Source organism: Bubalus bubalis, chromosome 1 (assembly GCF_019923935.1).
Source record: "Bubalus bubalis isolate 160015118507 breed Murrah chromosome 1, NDDB_SH_1, whole genome shotgun sequence".
Taxonomy (NCBI): Eukaryota; Metazoa; Chordata; class Mammalia; order Artiodactyla; family Bovidae; genus Bubalus; species Bubalus bubalis.
This window is the reverse complement of record NC_059157.1, coordinates 127,216,458-127,242,586: the sequence shown is the minus strand read 5'-3', so window position 1 is coordinate 127,242,586 and position 26,129 is coordinate 127,216,458. Positions and strand designations below refer to the sequence as shown.

Below are 26,129 nucleotides of genomic sequence, written 5' to 3'. Positions count from 1 at the left end.
GTGTCTCTGGCCTGGGGGCTTCTTCTTGGCTGAAGGGTTGAGGAGATCCATATCTGGGCACCCCTTTGAGATCCACCCCTGGGCACCCTCCATTTGTTGCCCACCAGGGTGCCATGGAACAGCAGTTAGGAAGCTGGGTTGAGGTGTGTACCTGGGAGTTAAATTGCTGGTTGTAGGAACATGCTTCTTCATCTTTTCTAGATCATAACACATTGCTTGGTGACAGTAGTAATTCCATTTAACTGATATCCAGTGTGCTTGTATCAATTCTCATTCCTTGAATATATATTTAGGACAGAAAGGGAATCACTGAGAATTATACCACTCTCATGATAATTAAGATCAAGTAGGAATACAAAATAATGTATTATTCCCTAGGATATCAATTCAGATTTCCTTTCTCAAAACATGAGACTGTCAGCATTTTTTTAAGAAGTGACAGCAGAGAGTTATAGGAAGTAGATGATGTTAAGAAGTGACAACATGCCTCTTTAATTTGTAATTAACTGTGAAAGCTAACAGTCCAGGCTGAATGAAATACGTGTGAAGCTGTAATTTTGTCTTTCAGGTTCAGTGCTACATTAACTTTTTGTTTCTTAGCCTCAAGAGGTACTTTCAGACAAAAGGTGGAGTAGTGAAAGCTATTTGCTATGTTGGTAACTTGTATTGGGTTGGCCAAAAAGTTTGTTCAGGCTTTTCAGTACCATCTTACAAAAACCCAAACGAACTTTTTGGCTAACCCTATAGTTTAGAGATTCAAACATTTAGAAAAGAAGCTGGTTTAACTATTCTTAAAATTGATTTTCTTTCAAATAGTAAAAAATCCCTAAGTATCAGAATTACAGTAGGGTAGTAAATGATGTTGATATTAATTTCTTCCTTCAGATGACATTAGACTAGATAGTTGATTTTTTTTAAATTACTAATCCTACATAGTTTGCCATGACATTTTCAAGAAGTGTCTGTATATCACCTACACTGTTACTGCTCTAATGGTTTTCTCACACAAAAGATTTAAAAGAAATCTTTACTTGGTAGAAGTATTGCCTTGTGGTTTGTGGACCAAGGCTGTTCAAAATTAGATGGAAAATATCAGAGCAAAGCTTTCAAATATATATTTAAAGCGTCTGCCTACAATGCAGGTGACCCGGGTTCGATCCCTGGGTCGGGAAGATCCTCTGGAGAAGGAACTGGCACCCCACTCCAGTAGTCTTGCCTGGAAAATCCCATGGATGGAGGAGCCCGGTAGGCTACAGTCCATGGGGTCGCAAAGAGTCGGACACGACTTAACAACTTCACTTCACTTCAATGCCAAAGTAGTATGTTAATTTACTTGGCAGCAAATTACATATGAAAACTACACTCGCATTTTACCAATAGACCATGCACCACACATCAGCCAAGATTTCAGCTCTTTTGTTATAAATTAGAATTTGAAGCATAGTCACCAATTCTTGCATTAACATCTATGTTTACAGTATATGTTTGTATGTGTATGCTTATATATATACATTTATGCATGTGTATATGCACATATACCACACATACATACATATTTACCCTATGTATATATGTCTGTATATATTTACACACATATATATGTATATGGTATTGGTTGGTACTTAGTATATATTCATCATTCTCAAATAGCATTGATAAAGCATCTGAGTATAGTTGACAATGTGACTTCCTTCTTAGAATGTAGCCAAGCTTACTATAAACATAAAAGATAGATAATATATGTTACATGAATAGAAATATCAAATAATGGCAAATATAATAAATCCAATATTTTGTTCATTATTTCTCTTCTTTGAATGTGAAATGTTTATTGTAATTTGCCATGTGGGGCCATAGTTCACTGAGTTATTTTTAAAATTATGGTTATCTTGAGTTTTAGTAGCAAGACCACATTTCAGGATAGCTGACCATTATATTGGTGCTTGTCAAATTTCTGCCCAAGTACCCCTTTATGGAAGTGGAGAGTGAATTTGTAGCCCTAAAAGTAAGAAGGTGACTCCCATGCTTGAAATTTTAGGAACTGTTTGAATTTTAGAAACATATGCAGACTTTACATTCTTCTCTCCTGTTTGTATATTTTCCTCCAATGAAGCTGATTCTACAAAACAATCTATGCCGTAGCTTCGTATACCCAGTTTGAGAAGCATGATAATAAATGGAATCCCATTTCTTGAAGGCCTTTGACTCAGAATTGCTCTCTTCTAAGAAAACTTCGATTTTTGTGATCTGGGTTCCATTTAGGCTTCACTGAAAGTGAAAAGGTCTCCTGAGTGACCTCCTTTGCCATCAGTTCTCTCTCTTTAACCCGTCGTGTTGTGGTCTTTTGTATATCCTCATTTCTTGTACAGTGCATTTGATGGAATACTTCTTTGATCTTTTATCTTCGTTTCCCAGAAGTTACCTCACCATGCTTGTTCTCAAAAGCCTCTGCCCATTCCTTCCCTGTCTTCTTTGCTGCTATGCTCTTCCCCTAGTTGTGTTTCTGTTCTGCGGCTCCCCTTTGGCCCCTCCTTCCTCACTCTGTATCACCTCTCTCAGCTATCCCAGTCTGTCCTCTCCCCTGAACTCTAATCCTCTGATATTCAGAGGCCTTTTGGACAATCGAACTAAAATATTTAGAGTCACTCTCACATCCCCAGTGCCTTGCATAGTGCCTGGCGTAGTAAGTACCAACAAATATTTGCTGAATGAATTAATTAAATGCATCTCATTCCCCTTCAAACCAGCTTCCTTTTCCAATTTTCATCTTTTGTCCCTAGTTTCATTATTCTTATCTCTCTCCACTACTGCAAATATCTGATTTTTTTCTTCTGAAATATGTTATATCTATGTTAGTTCTTTTCATTGTGTTTTCATGACTTTTACCCTCAGGCAGGCCTTCATCACCTCATGCCAGGATTACTCCCACAGTTTCTCATCTGGCCTCTTTGATTCTAATCTGTCCTCTCTCCAAGCCGTTTCCACCGTAGCTGCCCTATTAACTTGTTAAATGTTTCTTGTTTTAATAAACTTTTTATTTAGGGAATAGTTTTAGATTTACAGAAAAGTTGCAAAGATAGTACCTTCACCTAGTTTCTCAGATGGTAACATCTTATGTAACCATGGCTCATTTGTCAAAATTAAGAAATTAACAGTGGTACGTGACTATAAGTAAAATCCAGACTTTATTTGTTTTTTGCCAGATTTTTTACCACTCTACCTTTTCTATTCCAGGATGCCATATTGCCACTTAGCATATCTGTATTTTTAAGTAGGTAACATCAGCTTGGGTAAAAATTCAGAAAGGGCAAAAGGATGCATAAGTCTCCTTCCCACCTTTGAACCATAGCTACCAGTCCCTTCCCTAGAGAGAACCCACTGTTTTTGGATTCTTGGATGTTCTTCCAGAGAGATTTTCAGTGTATTCTGTCTGTCTCTCTCTGTCAAAGACACACACGCAAATAGTTGCATTCTACATATAGTGCTCTGTACTGTACCTTTTTAAACTTAATACAACTTGATCATTCTTTATCAGCAACATAAATATGCCTTGTTTTCTTATTCCACTGGGTATCTGCGCTATAATTTACCAGTTCCCTTCTCATTGACGTCTTTAACTTTTGCAAACAATACTGCAATGAATATTTATGGACACGTTATCATTTTATATATGTATTTTTTAGTTATTGCTGGGTCAGAGGGGATATGATTGCAAATTTGCTTTTCAGTGGTTTTACCAATTTATCCTCCATTATTTACCCATAACTTCACCAACACTGTGCCTTATGTGACTTTGAATTTTGCCAATTTGATAGGTTAAGATGTCATTGTATTTTGAACTGTATTTCTCTTTTAATGAATGAGGTAGAGAGTCTTTCTATATATTTCAGAGCCATTTATATTTCTTCTTTTGTGAACTGTTCATATAACTTTGCCCATTTTTCAATTTGATTATTAATGTACTCATAATTTTATTTTCCTTCTTTAAAATATTTCAATTTTACCTATTTTCTAATATATTACATTTAAATCCTAGTTCCCTTTTCAAGACTTTACATCATATGTCTCAACCCTAGTTTCACACTACTTTCCAACAATCACTACTGCTCTGACGAGTCTGGGTTTTATACTCTTAGAAGGGCACACAGTCCTCACCCCAGCCTTCTTTCATAGTGGCCCCCATCTCCTCCCTCCACTATGTCTTTGAGACAGAGATTGTTTTCACTTCCTACAATTGGGAAAACTTCCTTTTAATTTCAAGTAGACTTCTGGAAAGAATAATTAATTGATAGTTTGTAAACTCTTATACAAGAAAATGATAATCACTGAGACAGCACTGAAAAACAGAACAACTGCTGACATCGAACTAACCGCATCTCCATTTCCAGAAGCGTTCTAGTGGATTGGTATGCTGTAGACACACCTTTATTTATTAAGGCATTGATTTTATCCTTCTGATATGCTTGAGAAGTTAAAAACAGTATAGGCTACATGAAAGTAAGTGTTTTTATAGCTGATCAGACTTGTGTACCCAAAGAGTATTGATTTATGGACCAAGGTCAAATTGAAGATCTCTAATAACAGGACTCTGTTCTCTGTTTCAGAATTCTGTTCTTGATCTTGATTACTCAGTGTTTATTTACTGATAACTTGGTAAATACATGGAGATGAAGCCAGTGCAGTTAGGGTTAAAAAGATATTTCTGATGACAGAGTACAGAGGCATGATTCAAAATTACCTTAGTATTAGAAGGATGGGGAGGATGGGGTGAATGGATACTTATGGAGTTTGGGATGGACCTGTACACACTGCTATATTTAAAATGGATAAACAACAAAGACGTATTGTATAGCACATGGAACTCTGCTCAGTGTTATATGGCAGCCTGGATGGAAGGGGAGTTTGGGGGAGAATGGACACATGTATATGTATGGCTGAGTCCCTTCACTGTTCACCTGAAGCTATCACAACATTGTTAATTGGCTATACCTCAATACAAAATAAAAAGTTATAAAGAAAAAAAAAAAAGCTACCAAGTTTGTCAGATTTTTAAAAACAAAGTTTTAAGTATTTTTTTTTTCTTCATCAGACTTCATTTGGCATATTCTATCAGTTTGGGGATTATGTTTTCAAAAAGACATTTTGAAATTAAAGTACCTGTATTTCTATTGCTGCCATAAAAAGTGGTCACAGGCTTAGTGGCTTAAAACAACACAAATTTATTATCTAACAGTTCTGTAAGTCAAAAATCCAATGTGGGTCTCGTGAGGCTAAAACCAAAGTTTTTTCAGGCCATGTCCCTTTCCAGAGGCTCTAGGGAGGAATGTGTTTCCTCTGGCCTTTTCCAGCTTCTATCAGCCCCCTTCCTCCTTCTTCAAAGCCAGCAAGAGCAAGTCAAGCCCTCACATTGCCTCTCTCTTACCAAAGCTGGGAAAAATTGGACATATCCAGATAATCTCCCTGTCTCTTAACCTTAACTGCATCTACAGAGTCCCTTGGCTGTGTAAGGTAACAGATTCCAGTGATTAGGGAATGAACATCTGTGGAGGAGGTCATTATTCTGCCTGCCACAGTGCCTATTGCAGAGGATCACCAAGATAGTGAAGGGGCCAAATTAGGTACAAGAATCAGACTAAGAAGAATTGAAGATGATTCCAAATATATTGCTTAGGAGAGAATAAGATAATGTTTATAAAGTGATTAGTGTAGTTAAATACATAGTAAATGGCTTTTGCTCCAAAGGCTAATGCTACAAAGTATAGAAATATAGTAGCTCAGAGGGAAAGAAGCTTAGGGATCTGGAAAGGGATGATGCAGCATAATATTTTATCTTGTGAAGAGCAGAATTTGGCAGGAGCGGGGGGCGGGGGGGGGGTCTTAAGTTCTCACTTTACATTAGATCAGCGAGTGGTTTCAATGTCAGAAAGCACTACGTTTAATAAGAACTCTGCGTTGTTTCCCAACTAGTGAAAGAGCTGGGGCGAATGGAGGTGAAGGGGAACTATAATAGAAAAGCAACTTTCTGGCCTCTTTCTGCCATGATTATACAATGTATGCACTCTGAGGAGGTGGGAGAACTTTTATGAAGCAAGATTTTTGAATCCCAGAGGATTATTGTGTTGGTTGGTTGGTTCGGTTTTTCTAGGAACACAGGGAAATTCCCTCTGAAACCAAAACCCAGCCATCAGAGATTAGGAGACTCTTCAGACTTTCTCTGTAATCTTCCATAAATTTGCCTCTTTAAACATGTCCAGGTAAACCTCTGAGAAGTTGCTGGTAGGTGGTTATCAAGCAGAAGTTTAATGAACAAACCCTCCCACCTTGTTGGGTGGTAGCTTCCAAGGCCATGGTAAATGTGTATCAGTGAACCTGATCCAGAACCAGCCAGGAAGGGAACAAAGTTTAGTTTGTGAGGAAGCAGGCAGCTGCTGGTAGTTTCATGCTGTCTGATCCGACTTCAGGTTGCTGCAGTGTAAGTATTTTTTTTTTTTAATATTTTGATATTTGAATATGAAAGCATGGTGGAAAAAATTTCTAAGATTAAATTAAGGTACTGAATCTTGTATACTAGACCTACTTGCAAGAAAGTTTCAGCATTTCACAATAGTTTTTTTTTTTTTTTTTTTAAGAAAAGGGAAGTCCTAAAGTCTTTCAGCAAGTGTTCTGCTAACACAGGTCCTCCTGCTTGCATGAAATGACTTTTAATGTCTTGTCTTTGATTGAGTAAAGGTGCTTATGGTCAGAAAGTAAAAGTGATGGACTATATATCTGGTGCCCAAAGATTGATTATTTCCAAGTAGTGCTGAAATTTCTCCCTGATGTTCTTAATGGTTGCTGTCTCTTTAGTTTAGGCTCTTGTTACAAGATTATGTTAGCAAATATTTAGTAGTCTCTCAGGTAATTAAACTGGAGCTTTTGATGTTCAAAGATACCAAATGAATGAGAACTAAGTAGAACTAACATGATTTAATCAGATATTGGGATCCTAAATTTAAGAGCAACAGAGTGTATTTTCAAAGAGGAGGAACTTTGTGAAATGGATGGAAATGGCAAGCAGCCTTAGAAATTTCTTGCAACTTTGGAGAAATATGTTTTTTAAGACTTTGACATATGTACTAATTTTCCAGACTAAATTCCCCATACTGTCCTATGTAAAATAAATTTCATATTTGAAGTTAAAATTGTTGCAGTTCAGCTGTTGTAGTTCTGCTTTGGTACTGGGATTCCAGGAAGTACGCATTGTTATACAAACATTGACTCTATTGAGTGCAGCTACGAGAGTGTTAAGGTTGCATTTGGTACTAGAGAGGTTGTTATTTTCTACTTCCCTTTTGCCACGATATATCTGGAAAAAAAAAAATCTTGGTACTGGAAAATGGTATAACTTTGAACAGAGAAATGAATTTTGATGCAGTTAATATATTATATAAAAGTTATAAAGGCTGGCTGTGGGCCAGTAGCCTTTCAGATCATTCAGGAAGTACTGATTGTTTATACGGAAGTACTCTGGGTTTCCCCTTTGCTCTGGCTTCGCCTCAGACCTCAGGGACGTTCAGTTTATTTTTCTAGTCTGCCTCTTATTCCTGCTGGACTTGAGTGACAGCCCACGTGGCAGTACTGGGCCCCAGCTGGCCCTTGGTGGGATAGAAGCTCAAGACCCTGTCCTAGGCAGGGTCTAGGACTGTAATAAACTGAGACTTTGGTTCATCCTGTAGACGGCTGAACTGCAATGATTCTAGGTTCCTGAGCTGATTAAAACTTTGCCAACTCAGTAGCTATTGCTAGGCCGGGTTACTTATTTAGTTATCAGTTCATGGAGGAGGGGCGGGGGTTGGGTGTCCTGGAAGAGAAGCCAGTATGGCAGGTGACACTATTACCAGAGAAGCAGCTGTTTACTAACCGTATTTGAAGTATTTCGGTCCTTTAACCACCTGGAAGAACACACAGGTGTGCCCAGGCTTAATCTTAACCAAGATACTGTCAGGTTTTTTTTTAAAAATATCCAGTAGCTGTCTCTCACACCCAGACCATTGCACATGCCCCATGAAGCCTGGATGATCTGCTTTCTGACCACCTGTTGAACATCATTGCCTACTTCATTCACTTCACAAAGTTTGCTCCAGCTACATAAATGTCTTGCTATTTCTAGAATACATCAAGCATGTTCCTGCCCCAGGGCGTGTGCTGCCCTGCCAGGAAAACTCCCCTGCAGAATTTCTGCCTTCCTTCCATTCAGGTCTCTACTCAGATACCTCCTCCTCGGAGGCAGCACCACCTCACTCCTGCTACATTGCTGCTTTTTCCTTCATCCTGATTTACTTTTCTTAAATAATTTATCAGTAAAATATATAGTCTTTCCCACTAGAATGGAAGTTCTATGAGGGGCAAGAACTACATCTTGTTCAGTGCTATATTGCCAGTGCCCCAAATACTGCCCCCTGGACATACAGTATATACTTGGTAAACATTTGTTTATGAATAATTTAATATCAGTTGGTACCACTAAAATTTATTTTTAAGCATAGGAACTCCACTCCAGTATTCTTGCTGGAGAATCCCATGGACAGAGGAGCCTGGAGGGCTACAGTCCATGGAGTGGCAAAGTCAGACATGACTGAGCAACTAAGCGCACACACACACACACAGGAATTTTCATTGAATTTTTTGAATAGGTGATATATTCACATGGTTCCAAGACCAAAACATATTAAAAAGTTATTTTGAAATCTTCCCACCCCAGTCCCCTATCCATCCAGTTCCCATTCAGGACCCCCAAATCACTATTATAATTTTTATTACTATTACTATATTTTATTATTATCCTTTTCCTATATCTAGAGTTTCTTTATATATCAAGGAATTATAAAATTATAAATAGATTCCTACTTTCCTCCTTTTTACATATACTATTATATATACAGTTAATTTTATCACTTATATGTTGAACCTCTTTCCATATCAGTACATGATAAGCATTCTCATTTTAAAATAGCTGCATAGTATTCCATTGTATAGATGTCTGCTGGCTCAGTGGTAAAGAACCTGCCTGCCAATGCAGAAGATGTGGGTTCCATCCCTGGGTTGGGAAGATCCCCTGGAAAAGGAAATGGCAGCGCACACCAATATTCTTGCCCAGAAAATCCCATGGACAGAGGAGCCTGGCAGGCTACAGTCCACAGAGTCACAACGAGTCAAACATGACTTAACGACTAAACAACAACGACAAACCAATCATCCAGTAACGGGCATTTTGGTTATTTCCAATATTTTTCTTTTGTAAACAATGCTGAAATTCACAATCTTGTGACTGTATCATCCTATATATTCTTACAGTTTATCTGAATGATTAAATTCACCAGAGTAGAAACGCTAGATCAAAAGATGTCATGGCTATTGCCTAATTGCACTCCATAGGGATTGTTTCTATTTGTATTCCCCCAGCAACAAACATATAAGAGAGTTATCAGACTTTCAGATTTTTGCCAATCTGATAACTTAAAAACTGGTTTCAGCATAGTTTTTTTTTTTTTAAGAATTCATAATAAAATTTGTGTTAAAGTTTTAAAAACAATTTAAAAATTTTAAATTGTGATTTTAAAAAATGTAACATTTATCATCGTAACCATTTTTAAGTGTACAAATCATTAGTTTTAAGTACTTTAACATTGTTATGAAACAAATCTCTAGAACTTTTTCATCTTGTAAAACCAAAACTCTTTACCTATTAAATGGCAACTCTCCATTTTCCTCTCCCCCATTTCCTAACAACCACCATTCTACTTTCTGTGAATCTGACTAGCATAGATACTTCATATAAGTGGAATCATAGAGTTTTTTGTCTTTCTCAATTTAATTTTTAGTTGGAAGGTAATTGCAATGTTGTGATGGTTTCTGCCATAGATCAACATGAATCAGCCAAAGGTATACATATGTCCCCTCCCTCCTGAACCTTGTTCCCACCTCCCTCCCCACCTCACCCCTCTAGGTTGTCACAGAGCATCAGCTTTGGGTTCCCTGCCTCATACAGCAAATTCTGACTGTCTGTTTTACAGATAGTAACACTTTTTGTTTTTTTGTGAGGCTTGTTTCACTTAGCATAAAGTGTTCAAAGTTCATCCATGTTGTAGCAAATGACAAGATTTCCTTCCTTTTTAAGGCTGAATAACGTTCAAACGTTCCATTGTGTTGTAGATATCACATTTTGTTTATCCATCTATAGATAAACCCAAAAGTGGGATTACTGGATCATATGGCAATTCTATTTTTCTGAGAAACCACCATACTGTTTTCATAGTGGCTATACCATTTTAGCATTGTTTTAATTTTCATTTCTCTCATTTTGGGTAGGGTTGAGTATCTTCATGTTAAAAAAGAAACTGCCTTTTGTGTGTGTGTGAACTATTTATATATTTGTCCTTAGTAGGAGTTTTTCTATTATTAATTTGAAAATATTTTTTGCTTTTGTGCCTCTGAGTTTTCCGAATTTAGAAGCTACTCATAAGTAGGTAGAAGTAGTCATAAATACAGGTTTGGAGTAAGAGTGCCTAGGTTTGAACTCTAGATCTGTTGATGTGTGTTTGTGTGTGTGTGTTATTCTCTGTCGTGTCTGACTCTTTGCAACCCCATGGACCATAGCCTGCCACGTTCCTCTGTCCGTGGAATTCTCCAGGTAAGCATACTGGAGTGGGTTGCCATTACCTTCTTGAAGATCAGTTGATAGGTGTGCAATATTGATTGGGCAAATTATGGAACATTTCTGGGCCTTGGTTTTCTTATCTGTAAAATAGGAGTAAAATTGAGTTGTTATGAAGATTAAATGAGATGATGTATATTACATGCTTAGTATAGGGCCACTGTGATAAGGCAAGGAAAAGAAATAAAAGGCCAAATTTCAGAAAGGAGGCAAAACTATCATGATTCACACACGGAAAGATTGTATACATGGGAAGTCTTATAGAAGCTATAAAAAATGATTTCAACTAATTAAAGAATTTAATTAGGCCACAGGTTATAATCAATATAAAAACTGTATTTGAAATAATTAGAACAGCTAAAACAATGGAAAAATAAAAGAAAATATCACCATTAAATTACCAAACACATAGAAATAAATATTTAAAAGAACACAAGACATTTATACTGAGAACTACAAAACATTGCTGAGAAAAACTGAAGATCAAAATTAAAAGTCCTATATATATATATATAGGACTGTATATATATATATATGTATATATACAGGACTGTATATATATATGTATGTGTGTATATATATATATAGGACTGTATATATATATGTGTGTGTGTATATATATATATAGGACTGTATATATATATGTGTGTGTGTGTATATATATATAGGACTGTATATATATATGTGTGTGTATATATATATATATAGGACTGTATATATATATGTGTGTGTGTGTGTGTGTGTATATATATATATATATATATATATATATACAGTTAACCCTTGAACAATGCAGGCATTAGTAGTGCTGATGACCATTGAGCAGTTGAACATCTACATGTAATGTATAGTCAGTCCTCCACATACACAGTTCATCCCTCTGAGTTCCAAATCTGCAGATTCAACCAACCACAGATCATGTAGTACTATTGCATTTACTACTGAAAAAAAAAACTCAAGTATAAATGGATCCACTCAGTTCAAACCTGTGTTGTTCAAGGGTAAACCATACCATGATCATGGATTATAGAACTCAGAACTGTTGAAATGCCAATCCTCCTGAAATTGATCTATAGAGTCAATGAAATCTCTATCAGAATTCTAGTAGACATTGTCAAGCCGATTCTAAAATATATTTGGAAATGCAATGGATATAGAAGAGCTAAAACAATCTTGAAAAAAAAAAAACAACAAGGTGAGAGATTTATAATATGTGATTCAAGACTTAAAAGTTACAGTTAATCAAGTATTACTCTAAGAATAGATGAATAATATCAGTGGAACAGAACAGGCAATCCAGAAATCGGTCACATGTATATGATTTTTTATCAAGGTGGCAAGTAAATTAAATGGGAAAAAGATAGTCTTTCTAAACATGTTGCTGGTTGAAGTGGATTTGATTCACATCCTCCACATCTTTCTCACTTTATACATAAAAATTAGATAGATATGGACCATAAATCTAAATACAAAACTCAGAAACAAAAACTAGGAAAAACAAAGAAAAGTATATTTGCAGCCTTGGAGTATGCAAAGGTTTCTTTAGCGGGACACTAAAAGCATTAATCATAAAAGTACATTGAATAAAATTAAAAGAGCTTATATTCTTACTGCAAGACTTCTCAGGACTTTTATTAACATTTCTAGTAAGAAGGTCATGCAGATTTCTCAGCGTGTTTGACCACAGAAGCCTTTTTTCATCTAGAGCATTGAACTAAAATACAGTAGTGAGTATGGCATAGGATAGACTTGAAGAAGGATTGCTTTGGTCCTCTCCTCAAGACATACTATTTTTGAGAGTTGTAATAAGTTAATGATCATTTTCCTCCCTCTTTGATGTGAATCACTGTAATTTCATCCATTTCAACATAGTAAAGAAAACCCTTCTGCCAAAAGAGCTGTGATCACTTCTCATCCCATAACGACTGGTCAGCCAGCCAACTGTTACAGTTATTACAACTGGTAGGATTTTGGGCTAGTATCACATTAGACTGAAATTCACTATAGTAAGAGGAATAAAGAGTGACTGAGAGTACTAAGCATTTTGCATTCTGCCTGCTGCTGATCCTGTATGATTGTTTGGCCTGCTCTGCCCTGCTAACTCATTGTCTGGCAAACTCCAAGTTGTTAAGCCCTTGCTTCTCTCAAAGGCTTAGGAGTTGGTAAGGGACAGGGAAAGGGAAAGGGAAGTCGCTCAGTTGTGTCCGACTCTTCGCGACCCCATGGGCTACAGCCTACCAGGCTCCTCCGTCCGTGGGATTTTCCAGGCAAGAGTACTGGAGTGGGGTGCCATCGCCTTCTCCAATGAATGAGTCTAAACTCCTATAGTAATCCCAGTTCCCAGCTTGAAGGTTTTTTCCCTCCTATCTATGGAATTCCTAGTCTCTGACTCATAGTTCACTGTCCTAATCACATTCCTCTTCCTGTTGTTTCTGCCCATGAACTGATTTTTATGGAATGTGGATTATCATCTAAGAACTAGGAGAAGAACCAAAAAAGAAAGTAGAAGAAATCAAACTGAAGTTTTAATTAAACCATAATTTACCTAAAGGCTGTATTAAGGGAAAGAGATCTTAGGAAGAAGTCAAAATAATATTGTGATGTCAGTAGAAATATATATATGAAAGTTTAAAGAAGTAGCCCTATAATGTCTTTGAATTATATTTTAAAAATTGACTACTATAGTATATATATTAATTTATCCTGAATGCAGAAAACTCATAGCCAGATATGGAAATGTTATCTATGACATCAGAACAGAGCTCTGTCTGTAGAAGGACTGTATATGACTAGACGTTGAAGTGTTAGTTGTTCAGTCATTTCTGACTCTTTGAGACCCCCATGGACTGCATGCAGCCCACCAGGCTCCTCTGTCCATGGGATTTCCCAGGCAAGAATACTGAAGTGAGTTGCCATTTCCTTTTCCAGGGAATCTTCCCAATGCAGGGATCAAACATGGGCCTCCTGCTTTGCAGGTGGATTCTTTACCATCTGAGCCACCATGGAAGCTGTGACTAGATGTTAAGAAGCTTTAATTTTAGATATGACATTAAATTGTTTTTGGTAGTAAATAAATATATTCTTGTAAAGAAAGAAATTACTGCCCTGACCCTCATTTTGCAGGAAAAAAAAATATACACATAAAATATATATTTGTGTGTATACATTCATGTATATGTACATACACATGTATACACACATACCAGACTGTCACAGATACTTTTCTTGTGTGCTATCTCATTTAATCAGCTCTGTTCATGTCTCAACTTCCTCATCTGGAAGTGAGGTGATAATATCTCACTCTGCCTTCCTCATAGAATAACAAATATAATCATAACGAGATAATAAAATATACTACTTCAAGCATTACTCAAGAATTTAAGGACTAAATCTTGAATGCCATGTTGTGAGATGTTTACCAGTGTTTCCATAGTAAAATGGTGTGATGGATCCTGGTAAAATTCATTTCAAAATACATTTGCAATACAAACTTGGCAGCAACAATTTGCACAGCTTGTTCCACAGACATCAAAGAAATGATGGAACACCTGCAAAGTATAGAGCAACCTTTTTTATGCTTCTCAATAAATACAACACAAAGTAAACACACCCTTTGCAGTACTTTATGACACACCTCATCAAAAAACTGGCAAGGGAGATATATACTTGGGCAAATGCTTGGACATAGGATAACATCATAGATGACAGAAGAATTTCACATTAGAAATTGAAAACCAGTTTTTAGTCTGTGTAATAACAGTATAAACAAAAAGGTAAGCCTTACCTCAGAAGGCACCTAGGGATCATGGGGAGTTAAGTGGAACGATGCTTATATAACTCTACTGCTTATTAACCTGGACCTGGGAGCTGAAAGAAACTTGATCTCTTTCTAGCAGCCTGATCCTTTATTATAATCAGAATGGAAGTTTTAAAAGCTACTGAACCCCACCTCTAGACTGTCTTTCCATTGACCTGAAAAACTTTCATAATTTAATAAGATAGGGTAGGGGCCACAGTGCCTGCCAAGTGTCTAGGAAACTATAAGTTTTCCTCTTTAAAGTTCCCTAAAATGTCTGCTGCTGCTGCTAAGTCGCTTCAGTCGTGCCCGACTCTCTGCGACCCCATGGACTGCAGCCCACCAGGCTTCTCCGTCCATGGGATTCTCCAGGCAAGAACACTGGAGTGGGTTGCCATTTCCTTTTCCAATGCATGAAAGTGGAAAGTGAAAGTGAAGTCACTCAGTCGTGTCTGACTCTAACCCTAAAATGTCTAGGGGATCATAAACCAGGAAACGAACCCATCAAAGAAAGACCATAAAAAGTTACTAATTGAAAAACTGAAAAAGGCTGCCTTATAATCACTTATCTGGAAAATGATTAGACAATAAGGTCCATAGGAACAAACATGAAAAACGAAGTGGTTTATATGGCTGCTTTGGGAAACTGTGAAGGAAAAAATAATTTTACCAGAACTTTTTCCAGTTGAAAGTTTCAAGGATAAAGTGTTCACATAATACTCTAAAGAAATCACATGAGATACATGTATAATTTGTTACAGCAGACCTAAGAAACAAATGCAATATTTAACCCATATTCTGCTTACTGTGCATTAAGCCCATTGTTTTGGTTTTAAGATACGTTCAGAAATTCTTTTATTCTTCCTTTTAAGAGACAGAGCCTAATTCCTCTCCCTCTGAATGTAGGTTGGATCCTGATGACTTGCTTCTAATGAATGAATAAAGGGAAAATGAGGGCTTGCAGATTTGGAGACCAAGTCAAAGGTTAGCAAACTATAGAGGTGGGCCGGCCACCTATTTTTATGAATCAAGTTGTATTGGAACAAGTATCCCCATTTGTTTACATTGTATGTACCTGTCTTTGCACTGAAACAACTGAGGTAAGCAGTTACAAACCCTATGGCATGTAAGCCTAAAATAGTTATTATTTAGCCCTTTCAGAAAGTTTGTTAATCCCTGAGCTAGGTCATAAAAAGCACTGCAGCTTTTTGCTTGCTCTTGATAACTTGCTTTGGGGGAAGCCATCTGCCTTGTCACGGAAACTCTCAAATTCCTGTTGTTAAGGAACTGAGGCCTCTTACAAACATCTATAAACACTCTTGGAAGTACAGTTGACCCTCGAACAATGTGGGAGAGAGGGTGGTTCAAAAATTCACCTGTAACTTAATTTACAGGCAGCCCTCTGTACTTATAGCTACAGTTTCACGCCTAGAGATCCAACCAACCTCAGATTGCGTATTACTGTAATATTTTTTAAAGCCACGTGTAGTTTTTTAAAAAGCCACACGTAAGTAGACCCACACAGTTCAAACCCATGCTGTTCAAGGGTCAACTTAAGTTCCTCAAGCCCCAGGCAAGCTTTCAGATGACTGCATCCCAGTCAACAATTTAACCGAAACTTCCTGAGAAACCCTGAGCTGGAACCACCCACCTAAGCTGCTCCCAGATTCCTGACCTTCTGAAACTAAGTGAGATAATAAAGGTTTGTTGTTTTAAGCTGCTTGGTTTGGGACCATGTGTTATGCTGCAATACATAACCAGTTCACTCATGCTCCCCTTCTGCAGTTTTCCATGCTGCCTGTGAGCTGCTCTGCATGTCTTATCTACGCCTCTGGCTTTGCTGTTTTAGAAACACTGGGAAATAAGACCTTTATATAAAGAAACCCCCAGATGACATGGATGAGATTTAGGAAACAAAAGATATTGGAAGACAAGGACTCTATTTTATATTTTTCCTAATTCTCCTTACTAACTAATACAGCATTATGAGTGATTCAGTTCAGTTCAGTCGCTCAGTCATGTCCGACTCTTTATGACCCCATGGACTGCAGCATGCCAGGCTTCCCTGTCCATCACCAACTCCCAGAGCTTGCTTAAACTCACGTCCATCGAGTCGGTGATGTCATCCAACCATCCCACCCTGTGTCGTTCCCTTCTCCTCCTGCCTTCAATCTTTCCGAGCATCAGGGCCTTTTCCAGTGAGTCAGTTCTTTGCATCAGGTGACCAAAGTATTGGAGTTTCAGCTTCAGCATCAGTCCTTCCAATAAATACTCAGGACTGATTTCCTTTAGGATTGACAGATTGGATCTCCTTGCAGTCCAAGGGACTCTCAAGAGTCTTCTCCAACACCACAGTTCAAAAGCATCAATTCTTAAGTGCTCAGCTTTCTTTATAGTCCAACTCTCACATCCATACATGACCACTGGAAAAACCATAGCTTTAACTAGATAGACCTTTGTCGGCCCAGTAATGTCTCTGCTTTTTAATATACTGTCTAGGTTGGTCATAACTTTTCTTCCCATGAGCAAACATCTTTTAATTTCATAGCTGCAGTCACCATTTGCAGTGATTTTGAAGCCCCCCAAAATAAAGTCTCTCACTGTTTACATTGTGTCCCATCTATTTGCCATGAAGTGATGGGACCAGATGCCATGATCTTAGTTTTCTGAATGTTGAGTTTTAAGCCAGCTTTTTCACTCTACTCTTTCACTTTCTTCAAGAGGCTTTTTAGTACCTCTTCACTTTCTGCCATAAGGGTGGTGTCATCTGAGTATCTGAGGTTATTGGTATTTCTCATGGCAGTCTTGATTCCAGCTTGTGCTTCATCCAGCCTGGCATTTCGCATGATGTACTGTGCATATAAATTAAATAAGCAGGGTGACAATATACAGCCTTGACATACTCCTTTCCCAATTTGGAACCAGTCTGTTACTCCATGTGTGATTGATTACTGCTGCTGAACTTGACTGTGACTAACAAAGTGTGAGGCTTGTAAAGCATGTTTATTTGAGTTATTAGGCAGAATGTTTGCTCTATCGTGTTACTATTATTTATATGAAAAGGGGTATTTGAGTATGCCATCATAATCTTTATTGGTTGCACTTCAAGAGCTTTAGTTGCTTTTCTTAAATATTAACCAGGTTGTCTCTAGTCAGGATGGTGTTGAGTTCTGTGGGTATATAAGTTTTCTACTGATGCATCACAATATTATTTTAGTGGCTTAAAACAACACCCATTTAGTATCTCAATTTCAGTGGGTCAGGACTATGAATGTAGCCTAGTTAGGCCTCCCACTTAGGGTCTTACAAGGCTTTAATCAAGGTGTTGGCCAGGGTTGGATTTTCATATGAAACTTGCCTGGGGGACTCGTGTGGCTGTTGATAGCATTCAATATCTTGGGGTTGTAGAAATGAAAGCCTCAGCTTTTTGTTTTGGGTTTTTGGTGGGTTTTTTTTTTTTTTTTTTTTTGAGTTGTTATTGCCTGTTGTCTAGAGGTGTCCCTCAGCTAACAGAGAGCACCCACACTGCCTTGCCATGTGGGGTTACCCAATATGGCCATTTGCTTCTTCTCAGTTAACAAAGGGAGAAACTCCGGCAAGACATGCAGTATGGTTTTCTATAATATCATCACATCATTATGTGCGTGTGATCAGTACATTCCAGCACCTTTATGGTGTTCTCTTGGTTAGAAGCAAGTCTCACTCTGAGCCAAGGAAAAACATTAGCAGGTAGGGATCACAGGTGCCTAGTTTCTGCCAGCTCTTGGCATATAGTGTTCTTTCAAGAAGTTTGGTGGTAGAGGACAGGAAAGTGAGTAGATAAGTCAGAGGGAAATTCTGAAAAGGAGCGACATGAACATGTTTATAGGCAAAGGAGAAAGCGCAGCCAATAAGAAGAGACTGAGGTGATACATTAATCTGTGCCAAGAGTCTGTTAGGTAGCAGGCGCTCAGTTACGTTAGTTGTCTCATACCTCTCCTTACACAGCGTCTCATGACGTTTTTTTCTTTAAATATGTATTATACTACTCTACTGTGGCATACAGGACAGGAGATACCATACTAACCAAACTAAATGTATCCCTGACCCCTTTGCCTTTGTGCCTTCCAGCTTGGAAGCAGCATTAGCCATGTCAATAATCACTTCCTTCCAGGCTTACCTCCTCCACCCCTTGTCAACTCTGGCCCTACTTCCTTTGACTGTGCCAAGCCAGAGTACTCCCCAAATTGTGTTTTCTGCTGCTGTGTTGATAGTTTTGCCTCCTCAGTTGGGTCCACACTGCTGATTGGTGGCCTTGAATCCATATCTGTTTGAGTTTCCCAAACCTCTTCTGTAACTTACTATCCTGTCTCTATTGTCCTTCTCAGTTGACAGTGCTCCCTGTGATAGGGTCTCCCAACTTCCTTTCTACTCATCCCATAATCTTTTATTGCCACCTTCACATGCATTTTTTTTTTGCACAACAAAATATGTAGATACCACAGTTATCCCTACCTACCTTGTGGTCAAAGTTCCAGTCGTAAACCCTCCTACCTCCTCAAAGCGTATTCCCAGCCACGAGCATCCCTCACGGTAATGAAAAGACATACCACCCTCTATAGCAGAATATATTACAGAATCATTGCCAAGCCATCTGTGCCTTGATGTTTGACATCTCCCTTAAAATTAGAGAGGAAAAAAAGTTTTTTAAAGTTCAAGTAACTTGAATGTTAAAATAATAGAGTGTATTTATTAAATCAGCAAGTCTTAAAACTTAATTTTGTTCCCAAAGTAATATACTTGTACTTCATAGAAAATTCAGAAATTTAGATTAAAAGAGAAGAGAATAAAATTATAGCTATCCCTGCATACAAATAACTATGGTTAACATTATATTTATTCTTCTAGTCATATATATGTGTTAGATTCCATCGTACCAATTATCATGTTACCTTCCTTATCCATATTTTGTTATGAATATTTTAATCTATTTTTATATATCAATACTTTAATATATAACTTGTAAAGCTTTTAGATATTTTAAATTTCACTCATTTAATAAAACTTCCCTTTACGGGTATTTTATTTTCCCAATGATTTATATTTTAAATTAATACATGATGAAATCTGTGTAGCTAGGCCCTTTTTGCAAATTCTTGATTATTTGTTTAGAATAATTCCTTGAAGTTTAATTTTAGATCAAAGAATATTTACATTTAAGCCCACTGATACCTGCTATCAAGTAACTGTACTTCAAAAAGGTTGTAAGAAGTATTTAACCATCAGCAGTGTGTAAGAGTATCTGTTTTCCCATATCTTTTCCAAGGCACTTTGCAAGGAAAAACCGGTATTTCATTTTGATTTAATTTTCATTTTTTGATACTGAAGTCACACTTTTCCCTTACTATCCATTGTATATATTTTTTGTAACTTGTCTGTTCATGGACTTTTTCTTCTTCCCTTCATCTTATTTGTATGTTTATCTACTTTATTATTTTTTGAACTCACGGTTGTTCAAATTAGTAATAGTATATTTTGTGTTTTCTGGTAGCTATGAATGGTAGCTTTCCTTTAACACAAAGGACAAACTGGTTTTTCTTTTTTAATTTATTTATTTGGTGGCCTTGTGTCTTAATTGCTACACACGGGATCTTCATTGCGTCCGGCGGACTCTCTAGTTGTGGTGCACAGGCTCAGTTGTTCTGTGGCTTGTGGGTTGTTATTTCCCTGACCAAGAATTGACCCCACATCCTTGCTTTGCAAGGCAAATTCTTAGCCACTGGACCACCAGGGAAATCCCTGATTTTTCCATGTAAGATAGACTAGGGAAAAATGACATACATATGTATGGCATACATGTATACATAGGTATATATACAGATATGTGTTTGTGTGTATGTCTTTCAAGCATAGCTTAACAAAGCCACTTAATACGGTTCTGTGTAATTATTGACTTTCTTTATGCAGTATTAGGATCATCATTCAAGGTTTTGGAATAATTAGTCGTTTAATAAAGTAAAGCATAATGACATTGATCTCAGTCTACTTGTCTGACATGTAAGTTTTTCCTCAGTAATATTATTGTATTGGATTTTCTCTTTTAAGTTTTTCAAACATTCTTCAAGTTTGCAGTAGGTGGCAGCAACAGAAAGCATTCTTTAATTTGGTTCAAAATGTAATCAGGCATTCATAGGGGACAATATAAATGAACTCACCCTAAATATGAAGAGCTTTATGATAGAGGCTACTCCAGAAATGTAAATTTAGTTTGAAATTGGTGAGTATTTCATAGCCCATTTTGGAAGTAAGCTCCAACAAATACTCTTTTGGGGAAATTGCATTTTATTTTTCAGTGTTTCAGGGTTTACTTAGCATGTTTTATTATTTTGGGGAATCTTATTCCCCACCACCTCCTCTTTTTATATTTAGAGTGAAAGCCACTCAAGACAACCAGTCTCTTTTCTAGAGGAGTGGCCTTTTCAACGATGACCCTTTAATACAGAGCCTTGAGTAATTAAACAGACTAAAAGTACGTGCTAAGAATATGTGGCCTTTTTAGGCCACTGCTTCCATTTTGAGTGGTCTTAGAGCTTCATTGTGCTAATTTTAAAATTCAGGGTCCATACATGTCTCAAGAGTATTCGTAATAATTTTCTTTAGATCATAACAGTTCCCCCCAAGTTGGTTTAGCATCATCTGTAGTCCATTCGGGTTTCCCAGGTGGCACTAGTGGTAAAGAACCCTCCTGCCAATGCAGGAGACATAGAGATGTGGGTTCAATCCCTGGGTCAGGAAGATCCCCTGAGGAGGGCATGGCAACGCCCTGGAGAATCTCATGGACAGAGGAGCCTGGCGAGGCTACTGAGTCAGGGGTTGCACAGAGTTGAACATGACTTGAGTGACTTAGCACACACGCATAGCCCATTCACGAGAGGGGCAAGCAACACCACTACAGAGGATCTGGGGACACACCAGCTTTAGTTTCCAAACTACAATGACAGGTGGATATTCTGTCCCCTAGGACAAGAGGGGTGGCTGTAAGATAAACCTAGTGGCTGTGAGTTGAGGGGAGAAAAGGTCCACTTGCTGCTCTGGTCATTAACGCTTCCTCCTTAGCACGAGTACAGCTTAGAAAAGGTTTCTGGTGAAGTACAGCTGTTGTTAGCTAGCCAACACAGAAGAGATCTCTAGGCTTTAGAGGTGGTTTTTAAAAAGATTAAAGCATTAAAATTTTGCAGGCTAAGGAAAAAGAAGAATTTCATGAGAATTAAAAATATATTTCAAGCCCCTTGCATGTTTAATTAGGGTCCAACAGAGTTCTTAAGAATTGATTCAGAAATTCTTGAATCATATTTTCTGTATTTCCAAAGCTCTAGTTATCAGGAGAGAAACTGATTCTTGTTTGTCCAGGTTTTAGTAGTATCGTAGAGGTAAGCTAGTATTTTCTTTTCTGTTAGATTGCAGATACCTTTGAGACAATAAATAAATAAATGAATGTGATTTTTTTACATTTTTGTTGGCTTTTTTTTTTAGAACTAAGAACAGTATCCTGTTCCAGGAATACCGAGTGAACTGTAACTGACTGTCCAAGAAAAAGAGGTAGCATTAGTGGTCACTCTTATCCCACCAAAAAAATACAGAGAACATTCAGGAAATCTAAGATCAACTCCTGACTCAATGCCATAAATTCCAAGACTATGGACAAATCTTTGAACCTCAGTCTTTTCATATGTAACAAAGAAGAGGACAGAGTAGATTTGAGTTGTAAGGTTTCTCTCAGATCCTTGATTCTCTGAGTCAGTATTCTTCTTAAAATGTCTAGAGCGGTAACTGCTTATTTATCTCATTCAGGAAATAACCACACACCACCACCTGCTAACCGTATTAGTAGGAATACAGACTAAGTAGCAGTAACAGAGAGTCTCAAAATTTTTGGTGGTTCCAAAAGATGGAATGTTATTTCTGTCTTCATTAACAGTCCTAAAGTAGGCAGGTACTCCAGAACAGATGGATGGTTCTGATTCATCAAAAAATCAAACCCCAAGGCTACTTCTGCTTCCTTGCTCTGCCATTGCCTGGACCATCATCTGCATAGTAGAAGCTGACTCAGCATGGGACTTAAGAAAGTCCAGCACAAGCAGGTAAGACCTGCAAGTTAAAAACATACTTCCACTCAAACCCCACTAGCTAGAACTCAGTCATGTGCTCACATCTACAACCAGGAGAACAGAGAAGTCTTTAGCAGCGTGGCTTGTATTCATCTACAATTTTAGGAGTGGGGTTGGACATAAGGGTTCTATAACTAACAAGAAAGAGAGGAGATGATATTTTAGGGGACAGTCTCTAGCACTGTGCCTTCTGTTACAGTTTTAAACCATTCTGATAATCTTATTTTACTGTTTATTGTTTTCCTGTCTTTTCTAATGAAATAGACTGAGATCAGGATCTGTGATTTATCCCTATATGTGTACCTCACAGCACATGTAAGGTATTTTGAACATAGATGACATTCAATAAAAATATGTATATTTTATTTGTATATTGATTTTTCAGAGCTTTTAAGTAAACACTAGGTCCAATAATCTTCCCTTCCATTACGCTGCTCCATCTACTTATTGCTTGTGTAGCGAATGTTACATGTAAAACTTCAATTATCAACCTAGTTCAGGAGATTATATCAGGACTTAAAAAGTAGTAAAATTTTTAAATATATGTTATAGATAAATTGATTGATTGGGGGCAGGTTGCTGCTAGTAGCAATTACTGTCTTTTTCAGGTAGTGTGATTATGTGAAATGGAAAACCAAGAGCTTTACAGAGTGGCTTCAACATTTGGTTTTAAGTGTATTCCTTGAATATCACATATGATTATATTTATGAAATACTTAAAAACAGATCTTTCTCTCAAATATTTTGAGGTTCTGTCATCTCTGTTCTCTTCATTGGTGTTCTTAGTTGCTCAGTGATGTCCAACTCTTTGCGACCCCATGGACTCTAGCCCGCCAGGCTCCTCTGTCCATGGGGATTCTCCAGGCAAGAATACTGGAGTGGGTTGCCCTCCTCCAGGGGATTTTCCAAACCCAGGGATTGAACCCAGGTCTCCCACCTTGCAGGCAGATTCTTTACCATCTGAGCCACCAGGGAAGCCCGTTCATTTGATGTTAATAATAAAGAGCTCACTGCAGTTTTGAGTGTGGGTTTACACAGAGTGAGCTTCTATATGGATAGATGTATAAAACTGATTTTAAAAGCAAGCCACACTTTTACTGACTCTGTGTTAACATCTTCTCCACTCTGACTTCCTTTTTTTTTTTTTTTCTGCTGCAGTTGTATACTGTAATCCAGTATGGGAAGGAAAAGTGCTGGTATGTGCCTTACCAATTTTACATTTGGTAAGAACTGCCTTGGAAGAATTGACCTTATATCCAGTTTTCCCAAATCTTCCCCCTTCAGGTTTACCTCTTTTTATAACTGACTGTAACCACCCAACTCAAAATGATCATTCTATCAGTAAGTGAGGAAGGTTTGGTTCAAGCCCTGGGCAAACTGCATCATAAGGACAGGGTTTGTTTGTATAAGACAAGCCTGTATTCCCTTTACAAACACGCCAACTTGCCAAAGACAAGCAAATGGCAAATACTGGCTGTGGTCTGCACCAGGAAGTGTGGCTCTGAGCTCTTACTCGGCCTCACCCACATTTCAGAGCTTTCAGTGAGCCTCAACACCAGGCTGTTCTTTGAACATTTTTCTCCAAGGGACAAGACATGTTTTTTTGTTTTGTTTTTTCAGCTAAGGGCTTGATCTTACCTTTCTATGTCAACAGAGGGCAACAGAGAGTACCACGCTATAGCCTAACTGCTGCAGCTGCTGCTAAGTTGCTTCAGTCTTGTCCAACTCTATGCGACCCCATAGATGGCAGCCCACCAGGCTCCTCTGTCCCTGGGATTCTCCAGGCAAGAATATTCCAGTGGGTTGCCATTTCCTTCTCCAACACATGCATGCATGCTAAGTCATTTCAGTCGTGTCTGACTCTGTGCGACCCCATGGACAGCAGTCCACCAGGCTCCTCTGTCCACAGGATTTTCTAGACAAGAATACTGGAGTGGGTTGCCATTTCCTTCTCCAATAGCCTAACTAGTAGTTCTCAAATTGGGTGAGGCCCAGTCTCATAGAGCCTACAGAGACAATCAACCCCAGGGACTTTTTTTAGCTATGGCAAAGACTGGGTCTGTTACAGGCATGGGGGGTGGGGCGAGGAGGGGTTGCTAAACATTTTGCCTTATGTAGGAAAGTCCCACGCATGGAAGAATATTCCCACCCACAAAAGTCAGTTAGCTTCCTTCTGGTATTGTTCTCCAGCCTCAAGTAAAGCATTCCTGCCTACCTCAGCACTTTCACCATTTGTGTTGTTATTCATCTTACCAAAGCAACTTAATACCACAAACTGGCCTTTTCATCTTTGCATTGTCACTTTTTAAATTCACTTTAAGTTTTAGTCATTGAGTGACCACAGACAGGTCTTTAATAGGAGAGAGGAAAGAGGTAATGGATAGAATTTAAAAAGTATAAGTCACTAGGTTACAGAGTTTAGACAAAGCTGGATTGATGAGCCAATCTTCTTGAACCTTAATTTTTTCACATATAAAGTGAGACTAAAATCTACTTTAAGATATTTTGTAAATTTTAAAGTGAAGGAAAAGATTGTTTACAAAGAATGTCTAGGGCCAGATTTGTACCCAATTATTATTTTTAGGAATTAGATATCCAAACCTCTCTACTCACATTATACTTAGGAGCTCATATCCCAATTAAACAATAGTTGTAGCCAACATCCTGGGGATGACATGGTTGATTCTCACTGGGTCATGGGTCCCAGTGGACTTGGGTCATGTGCCTGTCTTTTCACTAATATTATAACCAAGTAGGTGACTCGCCCTGCTTTGTGTCACGTGTTCCCTCTTGGAGTCCTAACTTCAGGCGGGGTTGGCTTTGCCCGAACCTCTTGGACTGAGAGTGGGGGAGAGACAGTTTCCTCAAACGGGGAGGATGTAGGGGCAGACTTTAAAAGGGGGCAGTTGTTCACTATTTCTATGTTTTGATCATCAGTTATGCTACATGCTTTGTAAAGCTAAAGTGGAAATGCCAACTTCCACTAAAGAAGCAGGGAAATGAAAACAGGATTAGAAGTATAAAAGTTAAATGGTTGTTTTTTTACATGACCTCTCAGAAAGAGTACAAACTCTATGTGGATGGGTAAAATATAAAGTTATTTTTTGTTTGTTTGGTTTTTTACCCTTTCAATATGTAAAGTGCCTTTATAAACTCAAAATATTATTTTTAGTCCCACAAAGGTTTGGTTTATGGTAACTTGCCAGATTTTGTGTTTTATGGAGTGGTGTATTTCAGGGATGTTAAATGTTTTATTTATTGAGAAATCCATTTGCTTTTGATTTGCTTTAATGCATTTTCATTATTGGTCAGAAAATTATATCCTTTGTTTGTGATCATACTTTTGACACAGATAATACATTAAAACTTCATTAAGCTATTAAACTTTATTCTAAATAGCATAAAAATCTCTAAACAATTGCTTTTTTCCAGTTGTCTAGATGTTTTATTATCCTTTGATAAAAATCCTAGACTTCAAATCCACTTAACTCAC

General features: G+C 37.8%; 1 protein-coding gene across 4 annotated transcripts in view; it reads left to right on the top strand.

Moving 5' to 3' along the window:
* MAP3K13 (mitogen-activated protein kinase kinase kinase 13) overlaps positions 1–26,129 on the top strand; it is a 159,133-nt gene that overhangs the window by 28,192 nt on the left and 104,812 nt on the right. The window contains exon 3 of one of the 4 annotated variants that reach the window (XM_025287153.3): positions 15,396–15,473. The exons of 2 other annotated variants lie outside the window; for them this stretch is intronic. The gene's annotated coding sequence lies outside the window, so the exon portion shown is untranslated. Of the gene's footprint in view, positions 1–5,885; positions 6,473–15,395; positions 15,474–26,129 lie in introns of those variants that run through there. One more of the 4 variants, XM_006071077.4, reaches the window with a different exon arrangement.